Genomic DNA, 19,223 nt, shown 5'->3' with positions numbered 1-19,223 from the left:
AAGTCTTCTCCTTCAACTCTCATGTAGCTTTTCTCTTCAACAGTATGCTGCATTTCCTGAAAGACATTTAGAGTGATCTTCTCATCATGTTCCCTCAAAGTCATTTCTCCTTGTTCCACATCAATGATGGCCCTTGCTGTGGCTAGAAAAGGTCTTCCCAATATGATGGAATCCCCTCCCTCTTCATCTAGATCCAAGATCACAAAATCTGCTAGAAATATGAACTTATTTACCTTGACCAAGAGATTTTCAACCACTCCATCCGGGGTTACCATTGATCTGTTAGCAAGTTGCAAGGTCATCCTTATAGGTTTCACTTCTTCTATGGACAACTTTCTCATCATAGATAAGGGCATCAGATTGATACTTGGTTCTAAATCACACAAAGCCTTATCAATGAATATATTACCAATGGTGCTAGGCAGAAAGAAACTCCCAGGGTCTTTGAGTTTTGGTGGGAGGCCTTTTTGGATCACTGGTGCACGAATTGTAAATCACACTTTTCACAACTCGTACCACCAACCAGCAAGTGCACTGGGTCGTCCAAGTAATACCTTACGTGAGTAAGGGTCGAATCCCACGGAGATTGTTGGATTGAAGCAATCTATGGTTATTTTGTAATTCTTAGTCAGGATATCAATTATGATTATCAATTTGAATTGCGAAAAATAAAAGAGCATGAAATAAATACTTGTTATGCAGTAATGGAGAATATGTTGTAGTTTTGGAGATGCTTTGTCTTCTGAGTCTCTGCTTTCCCTCTGTCTTCTTTTTCACGCACGCAAGGTTCCTCCTATGGCAAGCTGTGTGTTGGTGGATCACCGTTGTCAATGGCTACCATCCGTCCTCTTAGTGAAAAAGGTCCAGGTGCGCTGTCACCGCACGGCTAATCATCTGTCAGTTCTCACTCATGTTGGAATAGGATCCATTGATCCTTTTGCGTCTGTCACTACACCCAACCCTTGTGAGTTTGAAGCTCGTCACAGTTATTCAATCCCTAAATCCTACTCGGAATACCACAGACAAGGTTTAGACTTTCCGGATTCTCAAGAATGCTGCCAATGGATTCTAGCTTATACCACGAAGATTCTGATTAAGGAATCCAAGAGATACTCATTCAATCGAAGGTAGAACGGGAGTGGTTGTCAGGCACGCGTTCATAGATTGAGAATGGTGATGAGTGTCACGGATCATCACATTCATCATATTGAAGTTCGAATGAACATCTTAGATAGAAACAAGCGTGTTTGAATAGAAAACAGAAATAATTGCATTAATTCATCGCGACACAGCAGAGCTCCTCACCCCCAAAAATGGAGTTTAGAGACTCATGCCATCAAAAAGTACAAAGTTCAGATCTAAAATGTCATGAGGTACAAAATAAATCTCTAAAAGTTGTTTAAATACTAAACTAGTAACCTAGGTTTACAGAAAATGAGTAAACTAAGATAGATAGTGCAGAAATCCACTTCTGGGGCCCACTTGGTGTGTGGTGGGGCTGAGACTTGAGCTTTAAACACCAGGTTGTAACCTGTTTCTGGCGTTTAACTCCAACTTGTAACCTGTTTCTGGCATTTAACGCCAGAATACAACATGGAACTGGCGTTGAACGCCAGTTTACGTCATTCATCCTTGAACAAAGTATGGACTATTAGATATTTCTAGAAAGCCCTGGATGTATACTTTCTAACGCAATTAAGAGCGTTCCATTTGGACTACTGTAGCTCCAGAAAATCTATTTCGAGTGCAGGAAGGTCAGAATCCAACAACATCTGCAGTCCTTTTTCAGCCTGAATCAGATTTTTTCTCAGCTCCCTCAATTTCAGCCAAAAAATACCTAAAATCACAGAAAAACACACAAACTCATAGTAAAGTCCAGAAATGTGATTTTTATTTAAAAACTAATAAAAATATAATAAAAATGACTAAAACATATTAAAAACTACCTAAAAACAATGCCAAAAAGCGTATAAATTATCCGCTCATCACAACACCAAACTTAAATTGTTGCTTGTCCCCAAGCAACTAAAAACAAAGTAGGATAAAAAGAAGAGAATATAAAATAAATTCCAAAAACATCTATGAAGATCAGTCTTAGTTAGATGAGCGGGGCTATTAGCTTTTTTGCTTCTGAACAGTTTTGGCATCTCACTTTATCCTTTGAAGTTCAGAATGATTGGTATCTATAGGAACTCAGAATTCAGATAGTGTTATTGATTCTCCTAGTTCAGTATGTTGATTCTTGAACACAGCTACTTTATGAGTCTTGGCCGTGGCCCTAAGCACTCTGTTTTCCAGTATTACCACCGGATACATACATGCCATAGACACATAACTGGGTGAACCTTTTCAGATTGTGACTCAGCTTTGCTAAAGTCCCCAATTAGAGGTGTCCAGGGTTCTTAAGAACACTCTGTTTTTGCTTTGGACCTCGACTTTAACCGCTCAGTCTCAAGTTTCACTTGACACCTTCACGCCACAAGCACATGGTTAGGGACAGCTTGGTTTAGGCCAGGATTTTATTCCTTTAGGCCCTCCTATCCACTGATGCTCGAAGCCTTGGATCCTTTTTATTACCCTTGCCTCTTGTTTTTAAGGGCTATTGGCTTTTTGCTCTTACCTTTTGGTTTAAAGAGCTTTTGGCTTTTTCTGCTTGCTTTTTCTTTTTCTTGCTCTCTTTTTTTTTTTGCATTTTTTTTTCTGCAAGCTTTGTTCTTCACTATTTTTTCTTGCTTCAAGAATCATTTTTATGATTTTTCAGATTATCAAATAACATTTTTCCTTTTTCATCATTCTTTCAACAGCCAATAATTTTAACATTCAGAAACAACAAATTCAAAAGACATATGCACTGTTCAAGCGTTCATTCAGAAAATAAAAAGTATTGTCACCACATCAAAATAATTAAACTATTTTGAGAAAACATTTTTCATTTAAGAAAGGTGATGGATTCATAGGACATTCATATCTTTAAGACATAGACACTTAGATACTAGTGATCATATAGTAAAGACACAAACATAATTAAACATGAAGCATAGTAAACGAAAAATAGGAAAATAAGAATAAGGAGATTAAGGAATGGGTCCACCTTAATGAGGGTGGCGTCCTCCTCTTCTTGAAGAACCAATGGTGCTCTTGAGCTCCTCTATGTCTCTTCCTTGCCTTTGTTGCTCCTCCCTTATAGCTCTTTGATCTGCAGTCAATTTCTCTACCACTGAATTATGAAAAAACAAAAAGCAATGCTTTTACCACACCAAACTTAAAAGGTTTGCTCGTCCTCGAGCAAAAGAAGAAAGAAGTGGAGAAGATGGAGGAGATGAAGGTGTGTGAATGGGTGGGTTTGGGAGGGGAATGGTTTGAATTTGAATGGTGAGGTAGGTGGAGATCCTGTGGGGTCCACAGATCTAGAGGGGTCAAGGATGTATCATCCCTGCTCCTATTAGGCGTGTAAACGCCCCTGCAGTGCAATCCTGGCGTTTAATGCCAGACTGCTGCCTGTTTTTGGCGTTAAACGCCCAAATGTAGCCTGTTTCTGGCGTTTAACGCCAGGTTGATGCTTGTTTCTGGCGTTAAACGCCAGCTTGGTGCTTGTTTCTGGCGTTTAAACGCCAGAATGCTCTTCCTCCAGGGTGTGCTGTTTTTTATGCTGTTTTTCATTCTGTTTTTGATTTTTTAGTAGTTTTTGTGACTTCACATGATCATCAACCTAAAAAAAAAACATAAAATAGCAATATAAAATAAAGAGATATAGTTAAATAACATTGGGTTGCCTCCCAACAAGTGCTTCTTTAATGTCAATAGCTTGACCTTACTGAGCTTTTAATCTAGTCTCAGCCTTGAGTATTCTTGCTCAACATTGCCTTCAAGATAATGCTTGACTCTCTGTCCATTAACAATGAACTTCTTATTAGAATCAATGTCTTGAAGCTCCACATGGCCATATAGTGACACGCTTGTAATCACATATGGTCCCCTCCACCGGGATTTCAGTTTCCCGGGAAATAATCTGAGCCTAGAGTTAAATAGCAGAACCTTCTGTCCTGGTTCAAAGACTCTAGGTGACAACTTTCTGTCATGCCACATTTTTGCTTTCTCCTTGTAAACCTTAGCATTTTCGAAAGCAGTGAGGCTGAATTCCTCTAGCTCATTTAGCTGGAGTAATCTTTTTTCTCTAGCTAATCTGGCATCAAAGTTTAGGAATCTGGTTGCCCAGTAGGCCTTATGCTCCAGTTCCACGGGCAGATGACAGGCCTTACCATACACAAGCTGGTATGGAGAGGTCCCTATAGGAGTCTTGAATGCTGTTCTGTAAGCCCACAGAGCATCATCCAAGCTTCTCACCCAATCCTTTCTACGGGTACTTACTGTCCGTTCCAGGATTCTTTTTAGTTCTCTATTAGGGACTTCAGCTTGCCCATTTGTCTGTGGATGATATGGAGTTGCCACCTTATGGCTAATTCCATACCGGACCATAGCAGAGTAAAGCTGTTTGTTGTAGAAGTGAGTGCCCCCATCACTAATTAGTGCTCTAAGGACACCGAACCTGTTGATGATATGTTTCTGGAGGAACTTCAGCACTGTCTTAGTATCATTAGTGGGTGTGGAATGGCCTCTACCCATTTGGATACATAGTCGACTGCCACCAGAATATAAGTGTTTGAGTATGATGGTGGGAAAGGCCCCATGAATTCAATACCCCATACATCAAACAACTCAATCTCGAAGATTCCTTGTTGAGGCATGGCGTAACCATGAGGCAGATTACCAGCTCTCTGGCAACTGTCACAGTTACATACAAACTCTCGGGAATCTCTTTAGAGTGTAGGCCAGTAGAAACCACATTGGAGGACCTTGGTGGCTGTTCGCTCACCTCCGAAATGACATCCATATTGTGACCCATGGAAATGCCATAATATCCTCTTTGCTTCTTCTCTAGGCACACACCTATGGATTATTCTGTCTGCACATCTCTTAAAGAGATAGGGTTCATCCCACAAGTAGTACTTTGCATCAGTAATTAATTTTTTCTTTTGTTGCCTGCTGTACTCTTTGGATATGAACCTTACAGCTTTATAGTTTGCAATGTCTGCAAACTATGGTATTTCCTGAATGGCGAACAAATGCATATCCGGAAAGGTTTCAGAGATCTCAATAGAGGGAAAGGACGCCCCTTCTACTGGCTCTATCCGGGACAGATGATCAGCCACTTGGTTTTCTGTCCCTTTTCTGTCTCTTATTTCTATATCAAACTCTTGCAGAAGCAACACCCATCTTATGAGCCTGGGTTTTGAATCCTGCTTTGTAAGTAGATATTTAAGAGCAGCATGGTCATTGTACACAATCACTTTGGATCCTACTAAGTATGATCTAAACTTGTCAATGGCATAAACCACTGCAAGTAATTCTTTTTCTGTGGTTGTGTAATTTTTTTGGGCATCATTTAAAACACGGCTAGCATAATAAATGACATGCAGAAGCTTGTCATGCCTCTGCCCCAATACTGCACCAATGGCATGATCACTGGCATCACACATTAATTCGAATGGTAATGTCCAGTCTGGTACAGAAATAACTGGTGCTGTGACCAGCTTAGCTTTCAGAGTTTCAAACGCCTGCAAACACTATGTGTCAAACACAAATGGCGTGTCAGCAGCTAGCAGGTTGCTTAGAGGTTTTGCAATTTTTGAAAAATCCTTTATAAACCTCCTATAGAATCCTGCATGCCCCAAAAAGCTTCTGATTGCCTTAACATTGGCAGGTGGTGGTAATTTTTCAATTACCTCTACTTTAGCTTGATCCACCTCTATTCCTTTGTTCGAAATCTTATGCCCAAGGACAATCCCTTCAGTCACCATAAAGTGACATTTTTCCCAGTTTAAAACCAGGTTAGTCTCTTGGCATCTTTTCAGAACCAGTGTCAGGTGATCAAGACAGGAGCTGAATGAGTCTCTATATACTGAGAAGTCATCCATGAAGACTTCTAGAAATTTTTCCACCATATCAGAGAAAATAGAGAGTATGCATCTCTGAAAGGTTGCAGGCACATTACACAGCCCAAATGGCATCCTTCTGTAAGCAAACACTCCAGATGGACATGTGAATGCTGTTTTCTCTTGATCCTGGGGATCTACTGCAATTTGGTTGTAGCCTAAATAGCCATCCAAAAAGCAGTAATAATCATGACCTGCTAGTCTTTCTAGCATCTTATCTATGAATGGTAAAGGAAAATGATCCTTTCTGGTGGCAGTATTGAGCCTTCTGTAGTCAATACACATGCGCCACCCTGTAACTGTTCTTGTAGGAACCAGTTCATTTTTTTCATTATGAACCACTGTCATGCCTCCCTTTTTGGGGACAACTTGGACAGGGCTCACCTAGGGGCTATCAGAAATAGGATAAATAATCCCAGCCTCCAGTAACTTGGTGACCTCTTTCTGCACCACTTCCTTCATGGCTGGATTTAGCCGCCTCTGTGGTTGAACCACTGGCTTAGCATCATCCTCCAATAGGATCTTGTGCATCAATCTAGCTGGGCTTATACCCTTGAGGTCACTTATTGACCACCCAAGAGCTGTCTTGTGTGTCCTTATCACTTGAATTAGTGCTTCCTCTTCCTGTGGATTTAAAGCAGAGCTTATAATCACCGAAAAAGTGTCACCTTCTCCCAGAAATGCATATTTCAGGGATGGTGGTAATAGTTTGAGCTCGGGTTTAGGAGGTTTTTCCTCTTCCTGAAGAAGTTTCAGAGGCTCTTTCAATTCCTCTGAATCCTCCAGATCAGGCTGAACATCTTTAAAGATGTCTTCCAGCTCTGATTCGAGACTCTCAGACATGTTGATCTCCTCTACCAAAGAGTCAATAAGATCAACTTTCACGCAGTCTTTTGGTGTGTCTGGATGCTGCATGGCCTTGACAGCATTCAACTTAAACTCATTCTCATTGACTCATTCTCATTGACTCATGCTAAACCAAGAATGAAGTAAGGGGTATGACATTTATTCAATGCAACTAAACTATATGCAAATTATCTAAATGCAACTACCTATCATGAATGCAAATGCTTGGTCAAAACAAATTAACTTCCAAGAGAACATATGTAAGTATAAGGGTTAAAGCAATAGGAATCAAATCCAACCTACAATTGTATTGAATTATCAAAAAGATTTACAAACTTGCATGAATAAGATTGATTAGGGTGAAAACATGTAATTGAGCAATCGACCCCTCACCGAATGTGTATCCGCTCTAGTCGCTCAAGTGTTTAGGGTTTGATTCACTCAATTCTCCCCTAATCATGCTTTCCAAGATTTGTTCTTCATCTAACAATTAACAATTATTCAATGCATGCATACAATTATCATGAGGTCTTTCTCAAAGGTTGTAATGGGGCTAGGGTCAAGGTAGGGTCATATATGGTTAAGTGGACTAGAATTTGAATCTTTGATCAACTTAAACTTCCCACCTAACCTATGGCAACCTATACAATTTAAGTGCTAACCTAACTACCCATTCTTCACTTTTTCACATACTCATGCATTTTCTTTGATCACAACACATATGGATTGATTCTTATTGAACTTTACTTTGGGGCTTTTTGTCCCCTTTTGTTTCTTTCTTTTTTTTCTTTCTTTTTTTTTTTCTATTTTTTTCTTTTTCATATTTATTTCTTTTTCTTTTGTTTTTCTTATTTTTTTCTTTCAAACTAAACATCAATGCATAAGGTCTAACTTTTGATTAATACATGAGTGTGCACCCAATTCTCAAATACAGAAATACAAAACACCCTTTTATCCCAACCAATGTTCCCACATCTCCCCAACTTGAATAATAAACACTCTCACTAGCCTAAGCCAATCAAAGATCCAAACAAAGACTTTTATTATTTTTCTCTTTAGGCTTGTAATGTGCTAAAATAGAGAACAATTGGGTTAAGTGTAGGCTCAAAATTGGCTAACAATGGAGAGTAAAAGGTGGGCTATTTGGGTAAGTGAGCTAATGAAACAATAGCCTCAATCATATAAATGCATGAATACAAGGAATAAAGGACATATAGAATTAAGCAAATCAAGGATTACAATCATAGAAAGAGAATAATGCACATAAGAAAGAAAATAAGTGGTTATAAGATGTAACCATGCAATTAGGCTCAAAACTCACAAGCTTGTGTTCTTAGCTCAAAAATCATGTTCCACAAGATATAAATCAAGCAAGTTCAATGAAATATTTTTTTTCTCAAATCAATTGGGAAGTGCCCTATAGATAATTTTCTTGAAAAATCTCGCTATTTTAACTAAGCTTATTATGTATATATATGCAAAAATAGGAAAATGCAAGTAAAAATCCTAAAATACCTAAAAATGAAATGCAAAAGTGTTGGGATTAGAAATTTGTCACCCAAAAGCGCCGATTCGGTCAGACGACCTCCCCACACTTAAAACTTTGCACCGTCCTCGGTGCAATCAAAGATGAGTAAGGGGTATGGTGACTTGCCGGATTGCCACCTTCAGCTGGTAGGTCAACCGGTGCTGCGTGTTCTTTGTTCTGCTTCCACGTTTGCCTGTGGTGCATCAATTATGAAAAACAGAAAATAACCCCATAAGATAAGAAAATAAAAAAGCAAGGCAGCGTAACTTGTTGGAATGAGGTAAATCACTAGAATTGAGTGAGTGAATTAGTGTGACGTTAATGAAACAAGTGTGTAAATTCTAAGATGCATGCGGTCTAGAACACACACTAACATAAAAAGGCCCATGTCACAATTACATAAAAAAGAACATGCACTTCACTCATCCTAATGTGCTTGAGATGCTCTAAACTTGTAGGTTAAAACAACCAAACAAGCAATAAAGAAGCATGAAAGCATTCAAGCCAAACACATAGGGAAGCATATGATCAAGAAACTCAATGCATTAAGGTAAATGCACAACATCTATCAAGAGATTGCCTAATCACGGAAAAGTATTCAAATCACATGGTAGCCAAATCATGCAATTCAAAAAGATTTAAGTGCGATCAAGGCAAAGTCATATGTACTTGGTATTCACAAACTTAAGCATGAAAGAATCAAAACCAAGTATCAAAATATAACCTAAAAAACAGAATCCAACAACGAATAACAAAATGATTATGCTAAAATAGCATTCAAGTAGTAATAGGCAACAATGTGTAGTAGACAAAATCAACAATCCAACACTTATAATGAAAAGAGAAAATGAAATGAAATAAAAACTAAACTAAGTAACTACTGTCTAAATGGTTATAAGTGGTGTTTGGAAGTGTTGGATGAAGGGTATGAGAAGAGAAGATGAGAGAAGAAGGAAGGAAATAGAAAGGAGAGAAGAAAAGAAGTGTAATGAAGGAAGGGCATCCACGCGTATGCATGCATTACGTGTGCGCGTGGGTGATGGTGAAATGGGTGCGTCGCGTACGCGTAGAGCACGCGCACGCATGCATGGCAAACCAAGGAGTTGACGTGCACGCGTCCATCATTCTTACGTGTGGGTTAATGGTTGTGCCTCAGGCACAACGTTAGCACAGTGCAGGCGCAACTCTCGGGTCCTTGGTTGGGGGTGAAAATATGGTATCCACGCGTACGCGTGCATGGCGCGTGCGCGTGGATGGGCGAGAATGCTTAGGGCACGCGTACGCGTGAGGTGCGCGTACGCGTGGGTCGGTGCCCTGTTTTTCAAAATTTTTCTATGTTTTGCACCAATCCAAGCATTCCAAACCTCCAAACAGCTACCAAAATACCATAAAATCTTATTTAACATACTAGGATGCAAAATAAACTCAACAAACAAAACAAAAAATGAAATTAAACTACTTTTACCAATATGTACAAAAGAGAAAAATGAAAAGAATTTACCATGGTGAGGTGTCTCTGATAAACCCCATTTGTAGGGTTTATCTTATGCCTCATTTAAGGGATTTTATAACCTTTTATCCACATTTATTCAATGAAATAGCATGGTTTTATAAATTCTCCTTTAATTGTGCTTAAGAGTGAAAATATGCTTTTTAGGTCCTTAATTGTTTAATCTGGATTTACCTTTGATTCCATTAGATGCCTTGATATGTTTGATAAGTGATTTCAGATTTAGAAGGCAAAGATTGGATTGAAGGAATTAAGAAAAAGCATATAAAAATGGAGAACTCATGAAGAAATGAAGGAATCGCAAAAGCTGTCAAGCCGACCTCTTTGCACTTAAACAACCATAACTTGAGCTACAAAGGTCCAAATGATGCGGTTCCAGTTGCGTTGAAAAGCTAGCATCTGGGGCTTCAAAACGATATAAGATTTGACATAGTTTCTACACGTATGGTGACGCGTACGCGCACTATACACGCACGTGTCATTGTTGCCATATGATCCACTTAAAGCAATACGTGGCCAGTGAATTCTAAAGCCTTGTGGGTCCAATCCAACTCATTTCTGATGCTATTTAACTCAAGGATTGAAGAGGGATAAGACACCTTTAGTTACATCTAGTCATTAGTTTAGTTTTATTATGCTTTTAGTTAGTTTCTAGAGAGAAAAGCTCTCACTTCTCTCTAGGATTTGGAGTAGGTTAGATCTAGATTAGGAATTCTTAGATCTAGGTTAATTTCATGTTTTGATTTCTTTTCCTTTTGCAATTCTTCTTCTTCTACCTTTCTTCTCTCTAGTTTAGCATTTAATTCTTGTAATCCTTTACTTTTATGTTCATGCACTTTTGTTTCTTCTATTTTCATTTCAATGCAATTTATGTTTTCATGTTCCTTTATTGTTCATTTGATTTGTTGTTGTTTAATTTCTTGCAATTGAGTAGTGTAGATTTACTTTCCTTACACTTTTTACTATGCTTTCCTTTTATGCCTTCCAAGTGTTTGATAAAATGCTTGGTTGGATTTTAGATTAGAATTTATGCTCTTGGCTTGGGAAGGTAACTTAGGAACTCTTGAGTTACTAATGTCCAAGTGATTGAGTTGGGAGCCATTAACGCTAGATCTCACTAATTGATTTGGTGGAAAACTAGGACTTATGGTCTTGGATTGACATAGCTCACTTGACTTTCCCTTATTAGTTAGAGGATGACTTAATGGGGTTGATCCTTGCCAATTCTCATGTTGTGGTTAGTGATTAGGATAGAGATCCTTGACCACCAACCTTTGCCAAGACCTTTTTAGTTGTTAATTTATTTTCATTGCCATTTACTTTTCATGTTTCTTATCCAAAAACCCCAAAATACCTCATAACCAATAACAAGACACTTCATTGTAATTCCAAGGGAGAACGACCCGAGGTTCAATACTTCGGTTTATAAATTTAGGGGTTTGTTACTTGTGACAAACAATATTTTGTATGAAAGGACTATTGTTGGTTTAGAAACTATAATTACAACGAGATTTCAATTGTGAATTCTAGACCACACAAAAGTCCAATCATCAAAATGGCGCCGTTGCCGAGTAATTGTAATGGTGTTATGTTATTGGTTATTGTATATATGTAAATATTGTGAATAGCTTGATTTTTGGATTGTTTGCTAGTCTTTCCTAGTTTAGGACTTTGTTTCATTATTTTTCTATTAGCTTTTGAATTTTATTTTCTCTTTTCACCATGAATTCTCACTTTGTCTATGAGTGTGATTACAACTATGTTGTAGGAAATGGGAGTTATAATGAAGATATGCATCAAGGATGGGATAACCAAAGGTGGGAGGAGCCATATGCATATGATCAATCTTCATGGCAACAACCTCCACTTATGCACTATGAAGTAGAGCCATTCTATGATGCATACCAATCCAATGGTTATGGTGAGTCCCCTTGTGACTTACAAGAACCACCACCATACACCTATGAGCCATACCCTCAATATAGCCACCTACCACACTCACAAGCCTCTTTCACCAACCACCTTAATATGACCCTCATCCATATCCACCATTACAATAACCATATGAGCTATATGAACCACATATAGAGCCACCACCATCCCAACATCAATACTTTCAAGAGCCACCCCCTCCATGTTATTACCAAGATGAACCACTTCCAATGTGTACAAATTTTCAACCACAAGATGAATACCACTTCCCACTACAACCTCCCATGGAGGACTACTCATGTCCATCCATCCAAGAGCCATATGATCCTAATGATATTATCCAAGAGGAACAAGAGTCAAGGGATCACCTCAAGAAAACATTGGATCAACTTCAAGTAACCATGGAGCGTGTTGTGCAACAAGTGGAAAGAGTAGAAATTACTGAACCACCACAACTCTACCAAGAAGAACCACCTTCCTACTATGAACCCTTCTCCCAAATTGATGAACCCTTCTATCCACCCCAACCTCCAATGGATGACATCCTTGATGTTCTTGTTTAAGGACAAGAGAAATGAAAAGGGATGTGCAACAATTCATGGCCGCCTTGGATGAGGTGGTAAACCGGTTAGCATCCCAATGCTTGAACACTCAAGGGACTCCCATGGCTATATATGGAGAAATAATTGAAGAGCATAACATGAAGGAGAGATTGGTGGAGAATGAGGGAAGTTACTTTGTATTGGAACAATTGGAGGAAGCTATGATTGTTGAGGACAAGGAAGAAGTGGTTGAACACTTAGGAGATGCGGAGCCTCCATGGGAACATAGAATTGAAGAAAACCCCTCCAAGATGATTGAATTTGATGCTAAGGAGGAATGTGCACAACCTCCAAGGCATATTCCATATGAAGACTTGGATGGGATAGAGCAAGAAGTGAGTTCCCTTGGTGATGAAGATCAAGCATCAAACCTTAGTGGTGAAGAATTCTTTGAGCATGAAGAATCTTCTCCCAACAAGATGGAAAGCAATGTGGAGGTAAATTTTTCTCATCCTCCCATTTATGACTTGAATAGGAGAAAAGGTTTAGATAAAATTGTTGAACAAAGGATTATAATTGAGAAGTCTTGCGAAGAGGTGGAAATCCTTAGAAAAAGGAGGAGGGAAACTGAATACGCTTTGTCAAGATCCTTGGAATCACCTTTGCCTAGGTTGCCATCTACACCTTCATTTGAGTGGGTGAAACTCATTTCTATTAGCTTTATTATCCCACTTGAATATGGTTTGCCTGAAATGAATGGCCAACTTAGGATGCTTTGTGGGATGAAGCGTAAAAGAAAGATGTTTTGTGGTTGGCGTTGCAAATCAAGGCTCATTATGGTTGATGCATCAAACATGAGATATAAAGGTTGGAGTAGTGCTCAACTAGATGGGTCTAGGAGGATTTTTGGCCACTATATTGAGAATTCATCATGCCTACCACCCGGATGGACTAATAATGATGATCAACTTCAAGACGGGTATGAAAATAAAGTATGGGATCCCGGATCATAAGACGAGGATCAACTTTGGGAGCCCCAATCTTGTGAAGAACTCCATCAACACTTGGTGCAACAAATAAGAAATCTTGGGGCACAATGGAGAACCAAGCATTGGTGGGAGTTCCAAGATGAATTCAAGCACAAGCCACCTTGAGAGGAGCTCCCCATAAGTCTAACTTAAGGACAATAAACAAAAGTGCTAGGTGGGAGACACCCCACCATGGTAAAATATTTCCTCTTTCTCTTTTATATATATTGGTAAAATTAGTTTAATTTCATGTTTTATTTTGTTTGTTGAGTATAATTGGTAGTTTAGTATGTTAAATAAGGTTTTATGGTGTTTTGGTAGCTGTTTGGAGGTTTGGAATGCTTGGATTGGTGTAAAAACATAGAAAAATTAAAAAAAAAAACAGAGCACCATCCCCGCGTACGCGTGCATCAAGCATTTTCGACCATCCACGCGCACGCGCCATGTACGTGTACGCGTGGATTGCAAAATTTCATTCCTCCATACATTGACCCGAGAGTTGTGCAAACGTTGTGCACGCATTGTGCCTTTCACACAAACCAACTCGCGCGTACGCGCACATGACACGTACGTGCCACTCTCAAAATAAGCCATCGACGCGGACGCACCATGTACGCATACGCGTCGAGTCCATTACACCACCATCCGCGCGCGCGCTATGCGTGTGTACGCGCGGATGTCCTTCCTTCACTACATTTCTTTTCTTCTCCTATTTCCATTTCTTTCCTTCTCCTTTCTTCTTCCCCTCTCCTACCCCTCATCCAACACTTCCAAAAACCATTGATAACCATTTATTTTAGTTAACTAATTAGTTTGTTAGCTAGTTGATAAGTTAGTTAGTTTTCATTTCATTTTCTCTTTTTCATTGTAAGTGTTTGATTGTTATTCTTGTTTACCATTAATTGCTACTGAGTATTAAAAAGAGATGTTATCTTAACATCATTATGTTTATAAATTTTGTTGGATTCTATTGTTGAGGTTATATTTTGCTACTTGGTTATGAATTTTTCATCCTTACCTTTTAAGAATACCAAGTGATGAGAATTACCTTCGAGCTTGTAACTCTTCTTGAATTGCATGATTTGGCCACCATGTGATTTGAACCCTACTCTTTGATTAGGCAAACTCTTGATATTGGATGTTGTGCATTTACTTTAATGCATTGTGTTTCATGATTATATGCATCCATATGCTTTTAGCTTGAATGCTTTCATGCTTATTTAATGCTTGTTTTACCTTACAAGTTTACTTAAAGCATCTCAAGCACACTAGAATAAGTGAAGTGCATGCTTCTTTTGTGACATCGCCTTTTGTTCTAGTGTGTGTTCTAAAAGGCGCCTAATTTAGGACTCACATTCCTTTTTGTCATTAATGTCACACTAATTCACTCACTCAATTCTAGTGATTAGTACCTCATTCCAACAATGTATGCTTCCTTGCTTTTGTTTTCTCATCTTATGGTGTTATATTTTTGTTTTTCATGAATGATGCACCGCAAGCAAAAATGGAAGCGCAAGGAACACGCAGCAACCGGTTGACCTACCAGCTGAAGGTAGCAACCCGGAGAGTCGCCGTACCCTCTTGCTCATCTTTGAATGCACCGAGGACGATGCAAACCTTTAAGTGTGGGGAGGTCATCCGACCGATTGGCGATTTTGGGTGACAAATTTCCAATTCCAACACTTTTGCATTTCATTCTAGGTTTTTAGGAATTTTACTTGCATTTTTCTTATTTTCGCATATATATACACAATAAGCTTAGTCAAAATAATGAGATTTTTCAAGATTTCTATCTATAGGGCACCTCAATTGATTTGAGTGAAAACTTTTCATAAAACTTTCTTGAATCGTATATATATTGTGGAACATGATTTTTGAGCTAAGAACACAAGCCTGTTAGTTTTGAGCCTAATGGTGTGGTTACATTATATAGCCACTTATTTTCCTATGATTGTAATCTTTGATTTGTTTGATTCTCTATGTCCATTATTTTGTGTATTCATACATTTATATGATTGAGGCCATCATTTTATTTAGCTCACTTACCCAAATAGCCTTACCATTTATCTTCCAGTGTTAGCCAATTTGAGCCTACGATTAACCCATTTGTTCTTAATTTAGCACATTACAAGCCTAAAGCGGAAAACAATAAATGTCCTTATTTGGATCTTTGATTAGCTTAGGCTAGTGTGTGTGTATCATTCAAGTGTGGGAACCATGGGATATTGGGAGAATAAAAGGGTAGTTTTGTATTTTGTTGTAAATATTGGGAATTGGGTGCATGCTCATGTTTTAAGCAAATGTAAAACCTTATGCATTGATGTTTTTGTATATATTGCAAAGCAAAAGAAAGAAAAATTAGAAAGACGAAAGAAAAAGAAAAAAATATGGAAAAGAAAAGAAAAAAAACAGAAAAAGAAAAAAAAAGAAATAAAAAGGGGACAAAATGACCCAAAGCAAGTGAAGCTCAATAAAATCAATGCATATGTGTTGTGAAATGAAAAGAAAATACATGAGCATATGAAAAAATGAAAAATGGGTAATTAGATTAGAACTTAATTATATAGGATGTCATAGGCTAGGTGGAAAGTCTAAGCTTATCAAAGATTCAAATTTCAAGCTCACTTAACCATATATGCATCCTACCTTGACCCTAGCCCCATTACAACCAACGAAAAAACCTCATGATACTTGTATGCATGCATGAAATAAATGTTGATTGTTAGAAGAAAAACAAATCTTGGAAAGCATGATTAGGGGAGAATTGAGTGAATCAACCCTAAACACTTGAGCGAATAGAGTGCAAACACTTCCGGTGAGGGTTTGATGCTCAATTACATATTTTCACCTATGATCATCATTCTTCATGCAAGTTTGTAAAAATATTTAATAGCTCAATTCAATTATGGTTTGGCATGGTTGTTAATACCTTTAGCCCTTGTGCATATATGCTTCTTGGACATTGATTTATTTTGACCAAGCAATTGCATTCATGTAGATAATTGCATATACTTTAGGTTGCATTTAGTTAGATTTCATTGAATAAATGTCAATATCCATTTGCTTTCTCTTGGTTTAAGCATGAGGACATGCTTGGTTTAAGTGTGGGGAGGTTGATAAACCCCATTTTTAGGGTTTATCTTATGCCTCATTTAAGGGATTTTATAACCTTTTACCCACATTTATTCAATGAAATAGCATGGTTTTATAAATTCTCCTTTAATTGTGCTTAAGAGTGAAAACATGCTTTTTAGGTCCTTAATTGTTTAATCTTGATTTACCTTTGATTCAATTAGATACCTTGATATGTTTGATAAGTGATTTCAGATTTAGGAGGCAAAGATTGGATTGAAGGAATGAAGAAAAAGCATGTAAAAATGGAGCACTCATGAAGAAATGAAGGAATCGCAAAAGCTGTCAAGCCGACCTCTTTGCACTTAAACGACCATAACTTGAGCTACATAGGTCCAAATGATGCAGTTCTAGTTGCGTTTAAAAGCTAACATCCGGGGCTTCGAAACGATATAAGATTTGCCATAGTTGCTACACGTATGGTGACACGTACACGCACTATACGCGCACGTGTCGTTGCTGCCATATGATCCACTTAAAGCAATACGTGGCCAGCGAATTCTAAAGCCTTGTGGGCCCAATCCAACTCATTTCTGATGCTATTTAACCCAAAGATTGAAGAGGAATGAGACACCTTTAGTTACATCTAGTCATTAGTTTAGTTTTATTATGCTTTTAGTTAGGTTCTAGAGAGAGAAGCTCTCACTTCTCTCTAGGATTAGGAGTAGGTTAGATCTACATTAGGAATTCTTAGATCTAGGTTAATTTCATGCTTTGATTTACTTTTCCTTTTGCAATTCTTCTTCTTCTACCTTTTCTCTCTCTACTTTAGCATTTAATTCTTATAATCCTTTACTTTTATGTTCATGCACTTTTGTTTCTTCTATTTTCATTTCAATGCAATTTATGTTTTCATGTTCCTTTATTGTTCATTTGATTTGTTGTTGTTTAATTTCTTGCAATTGAGTAGTGTAGATTTACTTTCCTTGCACTTTTTACTATGCTTTCCTTTTATGCCTTCCAAATGTTTGATAAAATGCTTGGTTGGATTTTAGATTAGAATTTTATGCTCTTGGCTTGGGAAGGTAACTTAGGAACTCTTGAGTTACTAATGTCCAAGTGATTGACGGTTGGGAGCCATTAACGCTAGATCTCACTAATTGATTTGGTGGAGAACTAGGACTTATGGTCTTGGATTGACATAGCTCACTTGACTTTCCTTTATTAGTTAGAGGATGACTTAGTGGGGTTGATCCTTGCCAATTGTGATGTTGTGGTTAGTGATTAGGATAGAGATCCTTAACCACCAACCTTTGCCAACACCTTTTTAGTTGTTAGTTTATTTTCATTGCCATTTACTTTTCATGTTTCTTATCCAAAAACCCCAAAATACCTCATAACCAATAACAAGACACTTCATTGTAATTCCTAGGGAGAACGACCCGAGGTTCAATACTTCGGTTTATAAATTTAGGGGTTTGTTACTTGTGACAAACAATCTATTGCATGAAAGGACTATTGTTGGTTTAGAAACTATACTTACAACGAGATTTCAATTGTAAATTCTAGACCACACAAAAGTCCAATCATCAGTCTCCCGCCTAGCACTTTTGTTTATTGTCCTTAAGTTGGACTTATGCGGAGCTCCTCATCAAGGTGGCTTGTGCTTGAAGCTATCCTTGAACATCCACCAATGCTTGGACTTCCAATAGGCTCTATCATTCACAATTAATATCTCCAAGCCTTGATGGAGTTCTTCACAAACCATGAGCTCCCAAATTTGATTTTCCTTGTGCGATCCGGGATCCCACACTTTATTTTGACACCCGTCGTGGAGTTGATCATCATTAATCCATCCGGGTGGCATGACATTAGAATTCTCAAAGAAGCCTCCAAACAACTTCCTAGACCTATGCAATTTATTTCTACACCAACCATTACTATTCGACTTTGAGAGTACAACCATCATGACCCTAGAATCATGTTTCCAACCACTACATAACTATCTCCTACTTTTAACTCCACAAAGAGCTCTAAGTTGACCATCATTTTCAATTAAACCATATTCAAGTGAGAAAGTGAGGCTTTGAGATAAGAATTTTGCCCACTTGAATGTTGTGTAAGATGGTGACTTAGGAAGGAGTAGTCCCAATGATCTTGAAATTGCCACGCCCTAGTGCTCTTCTTTGACTACTTCCACCGGAGTTTCCAATCTCTCCTCCAAGCTTTGCTCTTCTTTGGATCCTTCACATGTGGTCACGGAAACATCTTGAGTTTTCAAGCATTGGTAGGCTAAAGTGTGCACTACCTTGGTCAAGTTGGTCACAAACTCTAGGGTGTTCCTTTGCATGTCCGCTTGCCCTTGAAGTAGCAAGGTGAGAGAATCATCTATTGGGGCTTGGGGTGGATAGGAGGGTTCATAATTTTGGAGAAAGGGTTCATAATAGAAAGGTGGTTCTTCTTGGTAAGGGTGTGGCGGTTCAACACTCTTCACTTTTTCTACTTATTGCACAATACGCTCCATGGTTGCTTGAAGTTAATCCCTTGCTTCTTTGAGACGATCCCTTGACTCTTGTTCCTCTTGGATAACATGATTAGGATCATGTGGCTCTTGGAACAGTGGATATGAATATTCTTCCATGGGAGGTTGTGGTGGAAAGTAGAATTCATCTTGTTGTTGAAAATTTGCACACATTGGAGGTGGTTCATCTTGATCATAGTATGGAGGAGGTGGTTCTTGGAAGTGTTGATATTGTGGTGGTTCCATATATG

This window comes from Arachis ipaensis, chromosome B1 (genome assembly GCF_059453495.1).
Source record: "Arachis ipaensis isolate K30076 ecotype BB chromosome B1, ASM5945349v1, whole genome shotgun sequence".
Taxonomy (NCBI): domain Eukaryota; kingdom Viridiplantae; phylum Streptophyta; class Magnoliopsida; order Fabales; family Fabaceae; genus Arachis; species Arachis ipaensis.
This window is presented reverse-complemented; position numbering follows the sequence as displayed.